Raw genomic sequence first — 20810 nt, forward strand, 5'->3', positions numbered from 1 at the left:
AATGAAGGAAAAGTGTTGAAGAGAAGCTTAATAGAAGCCGAAGGGGAACTATACAATGCACCAATGGCTGTTAGAAAAGGTCCTGAAAAGCCATAGACCTTCAATGTCTCAAATAGAAAAGACCTATTAAGACGATCGAACACTTTTTCTGCATCCATGCTCAATAAGATAGACTGTATTTTACTTTTATTAGCGACGTCTATTAAGTCTATTGCCCCTCTGGTATTTTCTCCCCCCTGAAGGTTAGGCACAAAACCCACATGATCCTTATTTATGAGTTGGGGAAGCCACGCGTTTAATCTATTAACCAGAATACGTGTGAATATCTTTAAATCCGAGTTTAATAATGCAATTGGGCGGTAATTCGAACAATCCAGTGGATCCCTCCCTGGCTTTGGTATAAGAATTAAGTAGGAATGTATTATCGAATCTGGGATGGGTGAGTCCTCTAGAAATTAGTTAAATAGACTGACCATGTGAGGAGAAAGCTCTCCCACAAAAGTCTTGTAATAAAGATACGTCAGTCCATCTGGGCCTGGAGATTTGCCCAAAGGCAGATTTTTCAAGATGTCCACCACCTGCTCAAGCATTACCTGTTGGTTAAGAAACGTGAGGGCCTCCAAGGGGAGAACTTGGAATTTTAATTTCGATAACTGCTTCAATATCCTTTTTATTTGCGGGGCGAGTAGATTGTAAATTATACAATTTACTATAAAAATTATAGAATATATCTGAAATAGTGGTTGGATTATAATGGATCGTGCCGTCAGCTCCTCTTATAGCTTGGGGGGAAAGAGTTCAGGGTTCTATCCCTAAGTAAACTGGCCAAGAGAGCATGGGCTTTATTACCCTTCTCGTAATATTTTTGTTTTGTATAAAGGGGTTTTTCAACTTTACGCATTGAGAGATCTTTTAGTTTATTTCTAGGTGCTACAACCTTATTCAAGACCCTCAAGAGAAGATTTCCTGTAAGATTAGTTTAGTATTTTCCTGTTCATTTGATTCTGGGACCCCTCTCACTCTGATGTTGCATCTTTTGCCCCTATTGTCTAAATCTTCCATTTGTACATGGAGATCTTTAAGCATTTTCTGCTGTTTATTGGATGACTGCTGAACCTCAGACATACAAGATTCACACATGGGAAGAGCATGCTGCCCAATGTAAATGAACATCAGAAAGAATTAGATTAAAAAATCATTTTATTGAACATCACATAAAACCACAAACTCATAGTAATAGTAAATGAAGTAATCAGTGTTTGGGAAACAAAAACAGATTCCCCAGAACTAATTCATAGCCTAGGCACAAACGAAGTGCACCATGAGGAAAATTCCCAAAAAGAAGGAGGGCAGTGGAGTGCCCATATCATATCCTCACCCCATGTATACAAGCACACGTCTCTATGAATCACATAAGTATCCAAAATGTATATGCATGTCCAAATACAAAGTAAAGAGACTACTAGTGAGACAGCACTGTGGCTAGCATGTAGGATCGAGTTGTGTCATGTTCTCCATCCAAGGAGTCAATTCTGCCTGACAAAAGCTGCCTGTCGCAGCCAGGCAATTTCAGATCTGCATGTGTCTTTAACCTCTGACATAAGTGCTTTAAAGTCTTTTTTTTTTTTAGGGGAAACGTGCAAAAAACCTCATCCACTGTGTGGGAAAAGTGTTCATCCAGGTGGTCCACCTCCCCATCAGAAGACCCCTCTAAATAGCCATTCTCATCATCTTGATGGGGATACTAGGAGTTAGCTTGGGAGGATTTTTTTGATAGTTTAATGCTTCTTTTTCCCCAGGTTTACCCTTCCCTTCTGTAAAGGTCGCCACGTGATTTTGCTGAGGAGCAGGTACCTCAGCCTGATCATAATCAGGGGTGGGGGTGAGGCAGTCTACTTCTTTTATCTGATGGTAATCGCCAGCAGCAGTAGCATGCAGATCTTGTAGGGACAGATACCCCATGGATCCTTCAATGCAACTTATCCCCTGAGCCTCCCTTCCATCCACCGTAGTCTCCTTACCCCCTGGGGGCCTAGCGTCCATGGAACTGAGATATAGCTCTCCCTCCTCTCCAGCTCCATGCAGCATGTTCTCCTCATGCTTGCTGGCCGCCTCCCCCTCTCTGCAAGATGGCGCCCACGGTCCAGCGGTTCCACGCTACCGGAGAAGAAAGGTGTCCAGGACTGCTGCAGGGCCATTCTGTACCGCTCCGGAGCGCGCAGCGATTCTCTGATTCTCCCCCTCCTCAGACCCATCAGTGGGCAGGATAAAGTGCCGATGCAAGGCTCGTAATCCGGTAATGTATGATGCCTGGCAGAAGCTCTGCAGTCGCACATCCTCTCACACAAGCATCCGGACCCCCCCCAGATCAGTCGGTTTTTTTTATTTTTTTATGCTTCAATATCTTCAGAAGCTGCAGTACTCTAATCTCTGCTACACCCAGGCGATGATCAGATCACCTGTGTGTAGCAGAAATGCTCACTTGCTATGAGCGTCGATCGCGGAGTGGCGCTCATAGCAATCTGACAGTGGCAACCATAGAGGTCTGCTGGAGACCTCTGGTTGTCATGCCATCCCATCGGTGACCCATGATCATGTGATGGGGTCACCGATGGGTGGAATTTACAACGAGCTTTCGGTAAGCGCAAGTTAAATGCCGCATTCAGAGATTGACAGCGACATTTAACTAGTTATCAGCCATGGGTGGTTCGTGATACCACCTATGGCTGTTTCGGGCACATATCAGCTGTTCAGATCAGCTGTCATGTGCCCGGAAAGGTGCAGGTTCAGTGCTGGAGCCCGCACCAAACGGGGAGTCTGACATCAGCGTACTATTACGCCCAATATCGGAAAGGGGTTAATGGCCGAGTCGGATCTGCAAAACTGATAAAAATAGGACTCGCTCTGAGTCTCCTGGACGAATCACACGGAACCGGTTTTTAAAACTGATGGGTCAATGGGTCAATGTGCTATGGGAGGGGAAAAAAAGGGACAGCAACAGGACATGTCACATACACGTGTGAATGCAGTCTAAGATTCATGTCCAGGGCTGCCCCAACACCTGTCTGTAGGTGAGGGTTGTGTAATACACCTTTTTTAGGTAGGGGACCGGAGCAAATTTTAGGCTAGACCACCACCTAAACTTATTAGCAAAGCCACTAAAGAAGACTCAAAGTCATAGGGCGTTGTTCACATAAGGGTACTGCATAGTGTCTGGTTCACAGCCTATTAGTCATGCCCCTACTTTTCAATTAGGCAGTCTGGCCAGCACACTCTCAATGCATCACAGTATGAACACCTCATGCGAGGCCAGACGTGTTTGGGCTTAGCTGCACCCCGAAAAATATAGTGCAAAAAATACAAAAATAGTGAGGTATTAGTTGATAATTTGGCCAAAATACGTAAGCTCGTAGCCCGCGCCAAGGGTCCGCACGCTTACGAGTCTCTACATTAAACACTATGCAGTATCCTTGTGTGAACAGCGCCCTATGTGGGCCTTTATTGTGCAATTGTATGCTGGGCAGTCACCCCCTCCAGGAATGGGTAGGTGGAGAGTGGCTTTTGTTCTGGTGTTTTGCACCTGTGTTGCTGAGATCTTGCTTTATGGGCTGGCTGCACCCTGTAGTGCATTTGTTCCAAGATCTGGGCAGGTAAATGTTGCTGCCCTTTTGTCTGCTGTTTAAATAGACCACCACCTACCAGCTCATTGTTTGGATGTATGTTTCAGTTGCGTTGTTTGAGTCTATAAAGATGCTTTTGTCTCCTTTAGTACCCAATCAATTATTGGTATCCCCTTGATTTTGTTACTCACATTTTTAAGTTGAGCCCACACAAAGTAGTACAGCCACGCTTGTGATTGTTGCACAGTAAGGTTTCACTCTGGGGCTCATCACTCGTCATAGCCAAGAGTACCACCAACCATCAGTTCTCCTTCCAAGAAGACAGACTGTACTGCGCTTGCCAGGGCCAGCTCCAGGTTTTCATGGGTCCCGGGCGAAAGAATCTCAGTGGGCCCCTTTAACACATGGCACAATTCATGATGCACAGATACAGCAGAGAAATATAGGCATAGTACAATGCCAAAGATTTCACTTCTTACATTACATGAGTGATATCAATACCAGACAGTATAGAACTCAATACAGTATTATGGGCACCACATAGTGCTCCATACAGTATTATGAGCCCCATATATTGCTCCATACAGTATAATGAGCCTCATATAATGCTCCATACAGTATATGATGGGCCCCATATATTGCTCCATACAGAATAGGCCCCATGTAGATGGCCCCATAAGATGCTCCATTTGTAAATGGCCCTATATAATGCTCCAAACATTTAAAAAAATATACGGTATATAAAAAAATGCTCATCTTTTGTTGCTGGTCACTGCTCTGCTCTGTACTCAGTGTCGGCATCTTCCAGCTCTCTGCACTGTGGCTGTTCAGGCAGAGAGCACACACAAGTGACGTCATCGCACCCTCTGACCTGAACGTCAGTCAGGAGACGTGGAAGACGCTGCAGCAGTGGAGGAGGGAGAGGTAAGTATCGCGGGTGTCGGGGCCTGAAGCAAACTGGGGAGAGGTGTGCACTCACAGGCGCTGGCACATTATTTTAATGATTTATTCCAGGCTCCGGGGCGTGAGGTGCCTGGAAGAAATCCCAGCCTTCTTTCTTCATTACAACACCACCACCTTCCCATGCACGTCATACTGACTTGTGATGTGCAGTTTCAATGCCATAATCCCGAGCTTGCACCATGCACTGTCGCGATTATCGGTACCTTGTCCGCCATTCTAATGGCCGTTGGAACTGATTATGAAAAATTTGGACAGTTCGCATGCATGCATTAAAGTGGCTGTTGACTGACTGAAAACCATCTGTAAACCATTTCATTAAGTAAAATTACAGTACATATATCATACCACTTTTCACAGAAACTGTAGCAGGTGGGAACATATAGATTAGCAATATTTGCCAATTCTCCCTAGAGGCTCCTGAAAAAAAAAAAAACACTAACACATAAAAAGGGGTTTGACAATTTTTTTGAGGTGCCACCGAAGGGTTTGTGCGGTTTCTGCTGCGTTGTACAGTACCTTTATTTCCTATGGAAATAAAAAAAAGCTGTGCACATGCTGCGTTTTTTTCCGCTCGGTTTTGCTGCGGTTTACAAACCGCAGCATGTCAATTGTCTGGTGCAGAAGCGCTGCAGTTTTACACCTCATCCATTATGAGGTGTAAAACCGCAGGGCAAAACCGCAGATAAACCGCAGGACTTTTGTCCTTTGGATTTACCTGCGGTTTTCTCTACAAAATCCGCACACCCAAAAAACTACGTGTGCACATAGCCGAAATCTCCTATAAGTTTGCACTTCTGGAAAGTTGTGTCTGACACCAGGATGGTACATTCTCAGATGGAGCCTTGGAATCCAATTGAAGGGGGACAGTGAATAGGAACATGATACTTGGCAAAAAAAAATGTTTGTTTTTTTGTGCTGCACACACAAGCCTTCTGGAGACCAGTGAAAGAAAAATTGGTTTAGCCCCATTGATTAGGGCTCATTCACACACAGATCCACAACAGTTAAGGCTGAAAAACTGCAGTAAAACTCTGTAAGCACTTATACACATTTGGTCAAAATTGTTGGTACCCCTCATTAAATGACAGAAAAACCCACAATGGTAACAGAAATACCTTGAATCTGACAAAAGTAATAAATCTATGATAATGACCAAATGAAAGTCAGACATTGCTTTTCAACCATGCTTCCACAGAATTTAAAAAAAAATAAAACTCATAAAATAGGCCTGGACAGAAATGATGGTACCATTAACTTAATATTTTGTTGCACAACCTTTTGAGGCAATCACTGCATCAAACTTTTCCTATAACTATCAATGAGACTTCTGCACCTCTTGACAGGTATATTGGCCCACTCCTCAAGAGCAAACAGCTCCAGTTGTCTTGTGTTTTAAGGTTGCCTTTTCCAGATAGCATGTTTCAGCTCTTTCCAAAGATGCGCAAAAGGATATAGGTCAGGGCTCAGAAGGCCATTTCAGAATAGTCCAATGTTTTCCTCTTAGCCATTCTTGGCTGTTTTTAGCTGTGTGTTTTGGGTCATTATCCTGTTGCAAGACCCATGACCTGCGACTGAGACCAAGCTTTTTGACACTGGGCAGCACATTTCTCTCCAGAATCCCTTGATAGTCTTGAGATTTCATTGTACCTTGCACAGATTCTAGACACCCTGTGCCAGATGCAGCAAAGCAGCCCCAGAACATAACAGAGCCTCCTCCATGTTTCACAGTAGGGACAGTGTACTTTTCTTGATATGCTTCATTTTTCCATCTGTAAACATAGAGCTGATGTGCCTTACCAAAAAGTTACATTTTTGTCTCATCTGTCCATAGGAACATTCTCCCAGAAGCTTTGTGGCTTGTCAACATGTAGTTGGAAAATTCCATTCTGGCTTTTTTGTGATTTTTTTCAACAATGGTGTCCTCCTTGGCCATCTCACATGAAATCCACTTTGGCTCATACAGCGATGGATGGTGCGTTCTGACACTGATGTTCCTTGAGCTTGAAGTTCACCTTTAATATGTTTAGAAGTTTTTCTGGGCTCTTTTGTTACCATTCGTATTATCTGTCTCTTTGTTTTGTCATCAATTTTCCTCCTGCGCCAACGTCCAGGGAGGTTGGTTACAGTTCCTTGGAACTTAAATTTCTGAATAATATGAGCAACTGTAGTCACAGGAACATCAAGCTGCTTGGAGATGGTCTTATAACTTTTACGTTTAACATGTTTGTCTGTAATTTTCTTTCTAATCTCCTGAGACAACTTTTTCCTTCGCTTCCTCTGGTCCATGTTGAGTGTGATACACACCATGTCACCAAACAGCACAGTGAGTAAAGATTGCGGCGGATCCAGTGTCTGGAGGCACATATGCCCCATCAGTCCACAAGTTAACTCATGCTGACAGACAGACTGTCTTTATTATGAGCACAACGAGCTATTCAAGGACTATATAATCCCCTGCTGAATACCTAATACAGCATGTAACTGAAGAAGGTCACAATTGACCGAAACGTTTTGTATGCGTACTACAATAAATCTTTTTCATCACATCCAAGTTGAGTGCTAGGTTTATAACTTCTACTTTTACGGTTTGGGAACCTAACCTTTAGCACCATCCTCCAGTTGTGCTCACGGTGTTTTTTCCTTTAGTGCTGTTTGCAACTCATTTGAAAACATAACGATAACGTTGACCTACCTGTTACATAATATGATATCCTGATAACATTTTTCCTTTAAAGGGATTGATGGAATTTTCACAAACTTCTACAGTTACTCTGTGTCATGTCCGTTATGCCTGTCATGTCCTTTATGCCTGTCATGCTCACCATGTCTGTTATGCCGCATGACCCCTGGAGCGGTCTGCACGTGCGCCTTACCTCATGGTTGCACGCCGTTGCTAGGTAACCATCCATCTCTGCTCTTATTCTGCCATCCTCTATGTATTCCTGGAACCCCTGATCATGTGACCTTCTGTATGGTTCAGCCCAGTCTGATCTAGCAACGCTCTCTATGATCCTGGAGGATCTGAACCGGAAGTCCTTCCCTGATCCTCACCCGGAAGTGCAGGTGCTATGGTGCTATATCAGACCGCCCCTTCCTATGGTCCGGGCCTGAGTATTGTGTTGCTTCCCTGCATGGCTGCTTGGTCTGCTCGGTTGCTCTCTGTATTCTGTGCCCCTGCACTCTGCCCTGTAGTGCGTCTCTGCCCACACTCTGTGCTTGAACTCTGCCTCTTGTCTCTAGCCTTGTCTTGTTTTGTCTCTCGTGCCATGTTTGTCCTTGCCTTGCTTTACCTTGTAGTACTTCCGCTGTTCTCTGTCTTAGCCTGTTTCGCTATGTCTTGCCTAAGCTCTTCCTTGCCTTGTTGTTCGTCCTATGTTCCGTATCTAGTTTCAAGGCTCCGCCTTGATCCGGCTCTGGGCTTCGGCCTACGCTCCGCTGCTAGACTCTGTCCTATCGTGCTCTCTTGCACATTTCCATGCTAGTCTCTAGGTTCTCCCTTTACCCGGCTCTGGGCTTCGGCCTACGCTCCGCTGCTAGCTCTGTTCTCGCTCTGACCTGGCTCTGTGCTTCTACCTATGTTCCCCTCCGTGTTCCGTACCCTGTCTTGCCTTGTTTCTCGCCTAGCCTTGCCTTGTTTCTTGCTTTGCCTTGCCTTGTTTCCTCGTGTGCCCTTTGCATGCGCCTGGCCTTCCTAGCCTCCTGCTTGTGCCTCAGCCGTGCCCGCCCTAGCCATGCCCGCCTGCTTGTGCCTCAGCCGTGCTCGTCGGTCAGTGACAGCTGTGTCGCCTGCTATGCCACAGTCGGGTTCACTGGAGTCTTACCCGCCTGTTTGTGCTGCAGCCCGTCCAGTTAGCTAGTGCCCCAGCCGAGCTCACTGTGCTTCCTTGCACTCACGCTGTCTCTGCATTGTGCTCTATGTGCTTCTCTTAGCACGCGCAGGCCCTCGCCTGCCCCATGGCATACCTCCCCGTGCTTCTGTAAAAGTACGCGCAGGTCTTGCCATGTACCCTGTCGTGCCCTCTTGCACGTACAGGTCCTTGCCTGTACTCGGTCCATGGCATGTCCTCTGCACGCGCAGGACTCTGCTTTTAACCCTGACCCTGGCGTGTCTCTCTACACGTGCAGGACTCTGCCTTGGAACCTGACCCTGGCGTGTCTCTTTGCACGCGCAGGACTCTGCCTTGAACCCTGACCCTGGCGTTCCCCGATGCACGTGCAGGACTCTGCCTTGATCCTGACCCTGGCGTGTCTCTCTGCACGCGCAGGACTCTGCCTTGAACCCTGACCCTGGCGTGTCCCTCTGCACGTGCAGGACTCTGCCTTGTACCTTGTGCCTTGGCGTGTCTCTACACACGCACCCTGTCTTGTATGTTGAACTTTGAACCCTGGCATGTCCCCTACAAATGCACCTTGCCTTGCACCTTGCTCTGGACCCTGGTGAGCCCCTAGCATGCACCCTGCCTGGAATCTTGCCTTGGACCTCGGCGTGTTCCCAGCGTGCACCATGTCTGGAGATCTGTCGTGCCTCCTTGCCTGAACCCTGGTTTGCCTGCCGGATGCACGGAACCTGCCGATCGCTGCCAGAGATCGTAAGCCTGATGACTGCGGCCTGATGTCCGGAGCTGATGTCCGCAGCCAGATGCCCTGTTCCTGTCGATCGTTGCCAGTTGTCCAGAGTCCGATGCCATTGAGCCCTTGCCTGTACCCAGACATGCCACCTGGCACGTACCATGCTATGGACCTTGGCGTGCCCTCGCACGCACCTTGCTGTGTCTGTGTTTTGCTTATCACGTTTTTGCACTGAATGTTATCCTGAATTTGCCTTAATGAAGATACCTTGAACTTATGTCTTGTCTTGTCCTGTTTCCTGCACTCGTACCTAGTGTCTACTTGAGCCAGCCGTCTGGTGCCAGCAGCCGTGGTGGCTCACCCCCTTGGTCTTGCCCCTGACACTCCCTGTATAGGGGGTGGTTCCTCACAAGGTCAGCTCGCCCTAGGTGGGTGCCACGACCCAGAGGGTCCACTCTAAAGAATAAGTCGACTCAGCGTAAGCTGACTCCGTCACACTCTGTGACTGCAGACTTGTGAATCCTCATATAGCACACAGCGCGCACTGTCAGCATTTTCCTGTACCGGCAGCAAGACTGAGCCATCATGTGCATGCAAGAATGTGATATGTATATTTCTCGCCACATTCCGACTAGACGTGAGCAGCCTCGCTAAATACAAATGAATTAAGTGAGTCTCCTCACATCTAGTCGGAATGTGGCCGGGAGTATGGATATTGTGAGTGGTGACATGACCACTCTGTCTCACCGCCAGCACATGAGAATACTCACAGCGTGCGCTACGTGCCATGTGATGATTCACAAGTCTACAGTCACATAGAGTAACTGTAGAAGTTTGTGACAAGCCTGGACAACTCCTAAGGCAATAATGGGACAGCATTTTGGTAGAACAGTGCAGATGATGATGAGAAACGTCATTCATCCCAGGAATATTACTGAATCAGTGAAGGTTGTGTGTGACACCCCAGAGTCCGGTTGTCACAGTGACAATGCCTCCCTCTAAGAGATGAAGTCATGCTTGGAGGCAGAAAGGGGACCCCCATGCCAGGTAACATAGATGTTTCGAAGCATGAACTACTTCTTCCTCAGGGGATGACATACATCATTGTATGTCATCCCCTGAGGAAGAAGTAGTTCATGCTTCGAAATGCGTTGAGAATAAAAACATTGATCTTTTAATACATCAGTAATTGTGCATTATGTCAAGCACCGCACGAAGTCCAAAAAAAGCTCCATAGGATTAGAGGAGTTCAAGACAGGGAGCTGATCTGCGAAGAGGGAAAGGACACGAGCAGAGACAGAGAGGCTCTGGGGAAGCTAAAAAACTGCATATAGCAGACCCCAGAGCGAAGCGCTAATAGAGAGAAAAGGGACGTCAGAGTCCTTTGTGGTCAGGAGCTGTACGTCCTGATCGCCGAATCTGAAAGCACAGGGGATTGCAAATTCCTGTGCAACATTGAGCACCTGAGGGTACGGCAGCGGATAAGGAGCCCGGGGTCGACGGTGAAAAGGACAGTACCCGTGGAATATTCTCACGCTGACAGCCGTACAGGTTAGTGAAATCATCACGCAATTGAGGGTCGCAGCATAGCTATAAACAGCGGAGACCCACACACAAAGCGTGGAAGGAAGGTCCAAAATCCGCACCTGGCAAGGTGGATCCCCTGAATGCCTCCAGGCGAGCCGGACTCATCCCATCACCTGTATGTGGTACTCCGGATTGCAACCAATTGCCAGTAAAAGATAAAGAAACTGCACCTCTCTGTGTCCTCTCATTTCTCTGCACCCCAACGTTCACAGCCATTTTGGCTATCAATCTAACATCTTTGCTCTGGGACTATTGCTCTACCTGTGGAGAGCTATTTTCACCTCAACTGCACCACATCAACAGTCTCAGGGGAACAACACCGCAGCACTGGTCACCTCTGACCAGAATACCACAGGTGGCGTCACGTATTTAATCATCTATAAACTTTATCTTCATTTCTACCACATCCAACAACTTTTCCCCTTCCCCTTTCATCATTTTATTTAATTGGACGCCCCAGGGCCAAGGACCGGTCGCCACCGCCGTGACACCGTCTCCCATTGAAGTTGACGGGCCCGGTACCGAGTACCCCACGGCCCTGCCTGCACAGCGCGCACCCTCACGCCGCCGCACGCCACGGAGGCTCCAACTGGCGTCATGAACAGGATATAGCGAGCCTAGCAAAGCTGGGTAAAGGAGCCTGGCAAAGCTGGGTACTGTGCGCCATAGACTTTATTAAATTGTGTACTAAAGATTTGACTGAGCTTTCAAGTAACCACCAAAACTGCATCACACAGTGCGTGCAAGCAGAGAGGGCCGTGCCAGTGAAGCTGGAGCTGCGCTCTATTGTGAGCAAGTGAAAAACAGGAAGAAAAATGCTCAACTCGGGTGAAGATTCAGCGGCGGTCGCAGCCGCAGCCTCCATAATGCCACTATCAATGCCATATATACCAGGAGCAGCCTGGTTACCTCAGTACTCAGGGGAGTCGCACACCCTGAGCGATTTTAAAGAAAGACTATGTAGTTTGTTCAAAGTGTACCCCCTGTCAGAAAGTCAAAAAGTCAGTTTCCTCATTGGCCAGTTAACTAGTGCGGCCCAGAGGGAAGTAAAGTCCTGGCCAGACACTGATAAAGGGACTGTCCAACTGAAAAACACTTTTGATACCCGCACTGCAACAGAGATAAAAGTGAGATTCTTTGGGTGCAAACAAAGAGTGCAGGACAGTATACGGGACTATGCCCTTAATCTTCAGGAGGCACTATGGGCCGCAAAGCAGGTTGACCTTGAGAGCGTGCAAGATGAAGATATATTACTAACAGAGCAGTTCATAGAGGGACTCCAGTCTAACAATCAAAGGACACAGCTGCGCATAATGGCCCTACAAAATCCTGAATTGGACTTTGCACACTTTAAGGATAGAGCCATACGGGTGCTACGTGAACCGAATCCTAGCAGCACAGAGCCCTCTAAGCATCCTGCAATTACATACCAGCAGGAGACAGCATCCTTTCCAAAGACCCCTATTGAGACTGACAAGCCGTCCCAAGATGATGATTCTGCTGCAGACTTGCGTCTCCAAGTCAAGGAACTAACCAAAAGTGTGGCAGCACTCACAAAAACTGTGCATTCCCTGCAAGTGACTCCAAAGAAGAAGATCCAGCTGGCCTCCAGTCCAGATGACGTCCCGTTGCGACAACAGAGGAGAATCTCGGAATCTCACCGACCAGAGGGAGAGAGCGATCGTTACGACAAGGACGGACAGCCCATCTGTCGCCGCTGCAACAAGGCGGGACACCTAGCCAGATACTGTCATTTAAACAAGCAACCCCTGGGGCAAAGGGCCAATCCCCAGGAGTAAGACGACCAGGCCCACCAAATTGGCGAGACAAGTACGTAGGAGGACGACCAGTCCTGCCTGTCGTGATTGACGGTTTTCCGATGAACGCTTTACTGGACACCGGTTCCCAGGTGACAACGATACCATATGTTCTTTTTAAGCAGTACTGGGCAGATTCAGACATTACTCATAGCCCAGATAAAGACTTTACCATTTTTGCCAGCAATGGTCAGCCTTTGCCTCAGATGGGATATAAAGAGGTGACCATCAAGATTGGCCAAGCAGAATTGCAATCGCAAGGTTTGATTATAGTTGATATTGACAAACGAGAATGCCATCCTATGATCACTTTAGGCACTAATGTAAATGAAAATTGTCTTGGAGAAATTATTGCTTTGTTACAACGGGTAGCTGAGACCGCCAGCTCCAGTCAGCAACGGGTTCTGCAAAAGGAGATCAGAGCCCTGATGCAGAGACAACAGGTAGAGCTGTCTGGTGGAGAAGTCTGCAGTGTCAGAGTAAGTGACCCTTTCCCCATTTCAGTACCTCCCAGAAGTGAAATGTTAATTTGGTGTCGGGCAGCAATAGGCCTAAGGGGTCAAGATTACCAAGCCTGGGTAGAACCCATGTACTCTGATAGTAAGCCCACTATCCTGACAGCCAGAGGGGTAGTTGATGTCCGCAAGGGGAGAGTACCGATACGCATCTTAAATTGTGGGGAGAGAGAGGTCCAGTTACCCCGGTATGCCACCCTTGCTAAATTGTTCACTGTCAGTAACAATGCAATCGAGACACTAGAACCCTTGTTTCCATCTGACAAAGAGAATGGCTCTGAAGGGCAGCAGGAGAATTGGTGTCAGCAGCTACACGTAGGCTCTGACTCCACCCCTTCGCACCAAAAGCATGGGGCTTACCGGGTGGCTCAAGAATTTCAACGGGTCTTCAGCAAGCATCCTCTAGACTTTGGGCAGGCAAAAGGGGTCCAACATCATATCCCCACCGGAGATCATCCACCCATTAAACAGAGACACCGGCCTGTACCCCCAGCACACTATCAATGTGCCAAGAGTATGTTGCGGGAGATGAAGGAGGCTGGGGTAATCAGAGATAGTTGTAGCCCCTGGGCAGCTCCATTAGTCCTCATTAAGAAGAAAGATGGTACTATGAGGATGTGCGTAGACTACAGGCGGATTAACAGCATTACACATAAAGACGCTTACCCATTGCCTAGGATTGAGGAATCACTAGCTGCACTTAGAACTGCTAATTATTTCTCTACCTTAGATCTCACCAGTGGGTATTGGCAGGTTCCTGTGGCAGAGGCAGACAAAGAGAAGACAGCGTTTACAACACCAATGGGCCTCTGCGAGTTTAACTACATGCCGTTCGGGCTCAGCAATGCGCCAGGAACATTTCATCGGTTAATGGAATGCTGCCTTGGTGTTGTGAGTTCATTTTCCCCTTCGTCACTGAGGTCTTGTGAACTCCCTATTCTGGTAAAGGAAGGTAATGAGCCTGATTATCAGGCACCTGAGTCTAATGAGGATGACTGGCTGAGTGGAGTCACGGACTGGATATAAGGCTGCCGACGCCCTTCTGCCCTGCGGGTGATTTCTCTGTGGACTTCTAGGACACCAGTCTGATTCCTGCTCCCCTAAAGCTAAATTTTTTGCTTTGCCTGTTGCATTTGTGTTTTGTTTTTGTTTTCCTTGCTTTTCTGGATTCTGCCATTCCCTGCTGGGGTGAGCTGAATCTCCTTTTGCCTGTTGCTCTGACTTCAGAATATTCCTGAGTACTGACATAGCTTTTTGAAGCCTAGCATCTTCAGGGCCTTTTTCACTGTCAGTCTGTTGGCTCTTATTTTCATAGGGTTTTTCACGGATTGCAGACAGCAGCCTTCCTGTCCTTTCCTATGTAGTTAGCTTGGGCCCCGTCTTTGCTCAGTCTATCTTTCTGTCTGTGTTAGTGTTTTCATCTTGCTTCACCGTCATTATATGTTGGGGGCTGCCTATTGCTTTGGGGTCTGCTCTGGGGCAGTTTAGAATTCCCCTTTCTTTCTTTAGGCCTATTTAATTCTCCGGCTGTGATCGAGGGGTCTAGGGCATCGTAGGAACCGCCCACGGCTACTGCTAGTTGTTTTGATAAGTTCAGGGGTCTGCAATCCGATAGCTGCCAACTTCTCTGGTTTTCTGGACTTAGCTAGCATTTCTGTTTTTGCCTCCTACGGTGACTCAATCATAACACTTGGACATAAAAACTTTGAAACCATTCTGCTGTACCTGGATGACATCATCGTCTTCACCAAAACCTACGAAGACCATTTAAAGCACCTGGCCAAGGTATTTGAAGCCCTGTCAAACTTTGGCCTGAAAATAAAAGCGTCCAAAAGTCACCTTTTGAAACCCAAGGTGCAGTACCTAGGCCATATTGTGAGCGCGGAAGGTGTGGCACCCGATCCTGACAAAGTCACTGTTATCCGGGACTGGCAAAGACCCAGCACTATCCATGAGGTGAGGCAATTTCTTGGGTTAGTAGGCTACTACCGAAGATTTATCAAGGACTTCACCAAGATAGCAGCACCGCTGCAAGATCTTCTAGTGGGCCAATCCAAGAAGGCCAAGAACAAAAATCTTCTGTTCGAGTGCAACTAAAGGATAGAAGAGTCCTTCACCAAGTTGAAATTTGCCCTCACGGGAGATGAGGTCCTGGCTTACCCTGACTATGACCCACCATTTGTACTTTACACTGACGCCAGCAACGTGGGATTGGGAGCAGTGCTGTCAGAGGCGCAGAAAGGCATAGAGAGAGTGATTGCCTACGCCAGAAGGAAGCTTCGTCCCACTGAGAGGAACCCCGACAACTACAGTTCCTTTAAGCTGGAGTTCCTCGCCATAGTCTGGGCGGTAACAGAGCGCTTCAAGCACCACTTGGCTTCAGCAAAGTTCACCATCTACATGGACAATAATCCGCTAACCCACCTTGAAATGGCAAAGCTCGGGGCACTTGAGCAGCGATGGATGGCCCGGCTGTCCAACTATGAGTTCACTATCAAGTACCGAGCAGGACATAAGAACACTAATGCGGATGCGTTGTCCCGGATGACCAATTCACCAGACGGGGAGAAGATCCAAAAGAACTCGAAGAAATCGAGTTACCAGACTTCCACCGTCCAATTGCAGCCCATCGCTCTCAAGGAGTGAGGAATAAGCGCTTTGTCGTATGAGAGGTAACGTTGAATCCATTACCCCATCATGAGTGGGCAGAGACACAAGATAATAACCCAGCTGTTTACCTCGTAAAAGAGTGGCTGGCACAAGCTGATGCGCACCCTGGTCCAGATGACCCACAGGAAGCACAGCAGCTATGGAAGCAAAGAGGCAAGCTGTTTATCTACGGGGTAAACTGTGTCAGAGGAACATCAACTCGCACACACACGAACTGGTCTGGCAGGTGGTAGTCCCGTAGTTACCCATTGATTTAGACAGAACTGGTCTGGCAGGTGGTAGTCCCGTAGTTACCCATTGATTTAGACATGGGAGTCTTAACACCTGAGACAACATCACCAGATACAGACTGGGATACAGAGCGGCAGCAACAATACTGCAAAGTACAAGAATGTGTGGAGTAAAGTTTGTCCCAAGCAAGACAGAGGCAGGAAAGAAATTACAACCAACACACCCCTGCAGTTCCCTTGGCACCAGGAGAACAAGTACTCCAAAGAAAGAGACGTGTTCACAAACTAGATGACCAGTGGGAGGCAGAGCCATACACCATGATACCTTCAAACTTTAATAACACCAAAGTATGTATCATCAGCAAAGATGGAGGCGAAACCTTAGAAGCAGTCTCGAGATCATCTATAGATGTGCCATGATCAGTTGAAGGACAAGAAAGAAGTCCAAGACACTCCACAACCCATAGTAGAGGTGGAAGAAAAGATTCAAACTATACTTGGAGAATTTCCTCGGATGTGGACACAAGTAAATCAGGCAATAGTAGTACCAGTTCTAACCTTTCATGAGCCTACTGCACCAGATGGAGTAGAGACTCATAATGAAATGGCTCCAGTAACAGATACCACATCTGCAGTGGAATGCGGAAATCTGTCCCCTACTAACAGCGAATCTGACAATCTCATGGTGAGTCTAGGAGTAGAGAGAAGGCAGTCTAAAATACCTATCTTACACAAGTCTACTTATAGTGTAGTGACTAATGCACCAACAGTAGACATCAGAGAACAGGTCAGGTCATCAGAAATAACTATACTGCGTAGATCCACTCATAGTACTAGAGGTCAGATCCCTGCCCGTTACAGAGATTACATAATGTAAATAAAGTAATAAGAATGTATAGTTGTAACCGTTAAGTATGAGAGCCTACAGAGACTAACTGTATGATCCTTTTTAAAGTATTCATAATAACTAGTTAAAGGACAATTGGGCCACAGGACTATGTGTGGTCAGAGCTGTATTTGTAAATAGTTACTCCAAAAAGGCCTTGAAAATAAGCCGCCGGCGTGGCCGAAAATCAGGCCCATCTACAGAGTGCCCTGTAGCCACGCCCAGGGACGACACACAAAGTGGGTTAAGGCGGTTCCCACCAACCAAACTTCAGGTACAAGCACAAAGACAATTCCTGGACAGTAGCGTAAGGACTGGTCGCTGCAGTAATTGTGCTATTGTTTCTTTTTCTAGTCTGTTTTTTGATAATTTTTACATTTTTAAGACTTTATAGATTTTCATTAATTGTTGTTGTTAACAATTCTTGTTATGTTTCCTCAGTCCAGGAGTACTGAACTTAACTGGGGGGGAATGTGACACCCCAGAGTCCGGATGTCACAGTGACATTGCCTCCCTCTAAGAGGTGAAGTCATGCTTGGAGGCAGAAAGGGGACCCCCATGCCAAGTAACATAGCTTAAATCACAATTCCTGTTGCAGGTCAGAAAAGGGAGCTGCCTTATAAATTCTGGTCAGCAGATGGGGGTGGTAAGTCAGCTAGAGGTGAGCTGAGGGGGTTGTCATGGAAACGAGAGCAGCTGTGAGAGGAAAATGACAAGACAGTTAAACGTGAGGTAAAAAGATCTTTCTGGAATATCCAGTCAGTTCAGGAGAAGTGGCTGATCTGTGAGGAGTTAAAGACAGGGAGCTGATCTGCGAAGAGGGAAAGGACACGAACAGAGACGGAGAGGCTCTGGGGTAGCTAAAAAACTGCATATAGCAGACCCCAGAGCGAAGCGCTATTAGAGAGAAAAGGGACGTCAGAGTCCTTGGTGGTCAGGAGCTGTATGTCCTGATCGCCGAATCTGAAAGCACAGGGGATTGTAAATTCCTGTGCGACATTGAGCACCTGAGAGCACGGCAGCGGATAAGGAGCCCGGGGCCGACGGTGAAAAGGACGGTACCCGTGGAATAGGCTCACACTGACAGCCGTACAGGTTAGTGAAATCATCACGCAATTGATGGTCGCAGCATAGTTATGAATAGCGGAGACCCACACACAAAGCGCGGAAGGAAGGTCCAAAATCCACACCAGGCAAGGTGGATCCCCTGAATGCCTCCAGGCGAGCCGGACTCATCCCATCACCTGTATGTGGTACTCCGGATTGCAACCAATTGCCAGTAAAAGGTAAAGAAAGTGCACCTCTCTGTGTCCTCCTCTCATTTCTCTGCACCCCAACGTTCACAGCCATTTTGGCTATCAATCTAACATCTTTGCTCTGGGACTATTGCTTTACCTGTGGAGAGCTATTTTCACCTCAGCTGCGCCACATCAACAGTCTCAGGGGAACAACACCGCAGCGCTGGTCACCTCTGACCAGAATACCACAGGTGGCATCACACATTTAATCATCTATAAACTTTATCTTCATTTCTACCACATCTAACAACATCACCAACAACTTTTCCCCTTCCCTTTTCATCATTTTATATTCATAATTTTCATCCATATTCATGAGTAAGAGAGTGGGTGTCCCCAATAACATTTTAAATAGCTGCTATTCTACAATAATATTTGACAATCTGGCCAGAATGTAAAATAACTACAGGAGGTAGGCCATCAATAAACTAGAAATGTTATTGAGTGGCACAATGCCTAAGCACTACAGCGGCCACAGCAAAAGACGGTCGCACATTATGGTTTTCTGAAACTGCAGCATAACAGACCCTGCATGGGTTTTTTTAGATTTTGCTTTCCCAGCCCCAAAGCCAGTGCTGCTATAACACCAGGCATTTATATTGTAAATGTATCTGTGATCCCTGTATAAATGGGGTAGGTTTTATGACATTGATGTATATCTTACTTGGCTATGGTATGTGATTCCAATCTAAACAACCTTGGCTGTCTGAGTAGTCCTGTTCTCACTTTGGTTTGGTTTACCCCATCTCGTTTAGCATTCACGTAATGTGTGCACTATGCTATTTATCATTTATTCTTATCAATTTAAAAGGACCAATCATGTCACCCATCTGCAATGTGCGCCAGTACACCGAGTGTACTTTACGTTCTAGAGACAAATTTATCACATAAACTGTAGCAAGTTGGTAACAATTGATTGTCAACGATAACATTGCAATTTATACTGTAACTATTTATATATTGCCTCTTGCTGCTATTACATGGGAAGGTGCACAGTGGTGAGGTTAGCGTGGCAATCACTGTGGCATTCTACACCCGGCTTGGCAATTATTTTGCTATTCAATAGAACAAGTAGGTTTACTGGAACATAACATGTTTAGTTGCAAAAAATAAACAGAAATCACTTTGTATTCAACGTTCAGCATAATGTATGCTAATTATCTCTTCAGAGAGGAAGAGGACTAGAACTCTAGTGCCACCTATTGGAGGTAGCAATCCTAAAAGTCAATGTTGACCCTTTAACGAGCCTTCTTACATGACTTAGGATAAAAGCCAAGCCAGAATCTCCATTTGCAGACACTGTGTTTCGGGGTACTGCCCCTCATCAGTGCAAAGTGGGAGATCTGGCTTGGCTGTGAGAGAGGTGTCTGACCGATATCCAAGAAGTATCATTTCTCCTTGCGGAGAACTATCTTTCTGTTTATAGATATCCTGGATTCTTCTATTCCCTTAATAGGACAGTGAATAACAGTTGATGTTACATTTCCTTTCTGAGAGAAAACAGATGCAAAATAGGAATTTAAAAGTTCAGCCTTCTCAACATCCTGTCTTACCATTTCATCATTTTCATCCTGTAAAAATCCTATAGCATCTTTGACTTTTCTTTTACTTTTGACATATCCCCCAAATCCTTTATTATTGCTTTTGACATCTCTTGCAAGCCTCAATTCATTTTCAGCTTTAGATAATCTGATTTGTGCCCTGCAGGTTCTGCAGACAGCATTATATTCTTCTTTAGATATGCCTCCCTCTTTCCATTTTATAAACATTTTTTTCTTCCTTTTTAGCATGTGCTTAAGTTCTGTGTTCATCCATCCTGGTTTCCTTAACTGCTTCCTATTCTTCCCTCTTTTCGTAATTGTTAACAACTGTGCTTTGAGAATTTCATTTTTCAAGATTTCCCATCCTTCCTGGACATTTTTGTCTTTAAGGATATCCAGCCATTGGATCCCTCCAATTCTCTTTCTGAATCCCTTAAAATCTGCCTTTCTGAAATCTAACCTTGACGTCTGATATAAGGACCCCACCTGACTACAGTTTTGCCAACATAGGTGTGAGGTGTTGGGAAACATGGAATGGAGCTTCACGGGAGTAAAATACCAGCGAAGTATAAGCTTCAAGTTTGATTCAAAGTGAGCCGCACATCTAAATGTCCGTCCTTCCAATTTAATTGCTCTTAACCAGTCCTTGTCAGGTATGGCTTTACCGAGGTCTTTTTCCCCAAGATATGAAGGGTATAGATTTTCCGAATCTGCTCTTGTGTCCCAAGGAATCATAAAGGGGTCTCAAGCCCAGATCTAGTGATGAGGAAGATGAGAGGGTCCTAATAATATCACTATTAACCCTATATGGGAAGTTTAGATATTTCTTTAAAATGTATTGTACCCAGAGATATGAGAAATGGTCTTTAAAGGTCAAGCCAAACCTGTTTTCCAACTGGGCAAAAGGTAAAAGAGTGTGATCTTCAACTATATCGCTTAATACCGTGATCCCGCCTATATTCCAATGGTACAGGTCAAGGTCCTCTGATAACACCTCCAGAAGTTCTAAAGGTGCCCCCAGAGGCAATGCAGGGATGTGTGTCTGAGTGGAGGAGTGAACCTGAAGCCAATTAGACAGGGAGTGCTTAGTCAGTGGAAGGAGGGCTCCCAGGTT

Source organism: Dendrobates tinctorius, unplaced genomic scaffold, assembly GCF_039654945.1.
Source record: "Dendrobates tinctorius isolate UK_male_01 unplaced genomic scaffold, ASM3965494v1 ptg000089l, whole genome shotgun sequence".
Classification (NCBI taxonomy): Eukaryota; Metazoa; Chordata; class Amphibia; order Anura; family Dendrobatidae; genus Dendrobates; species Dendrobates tinctorius.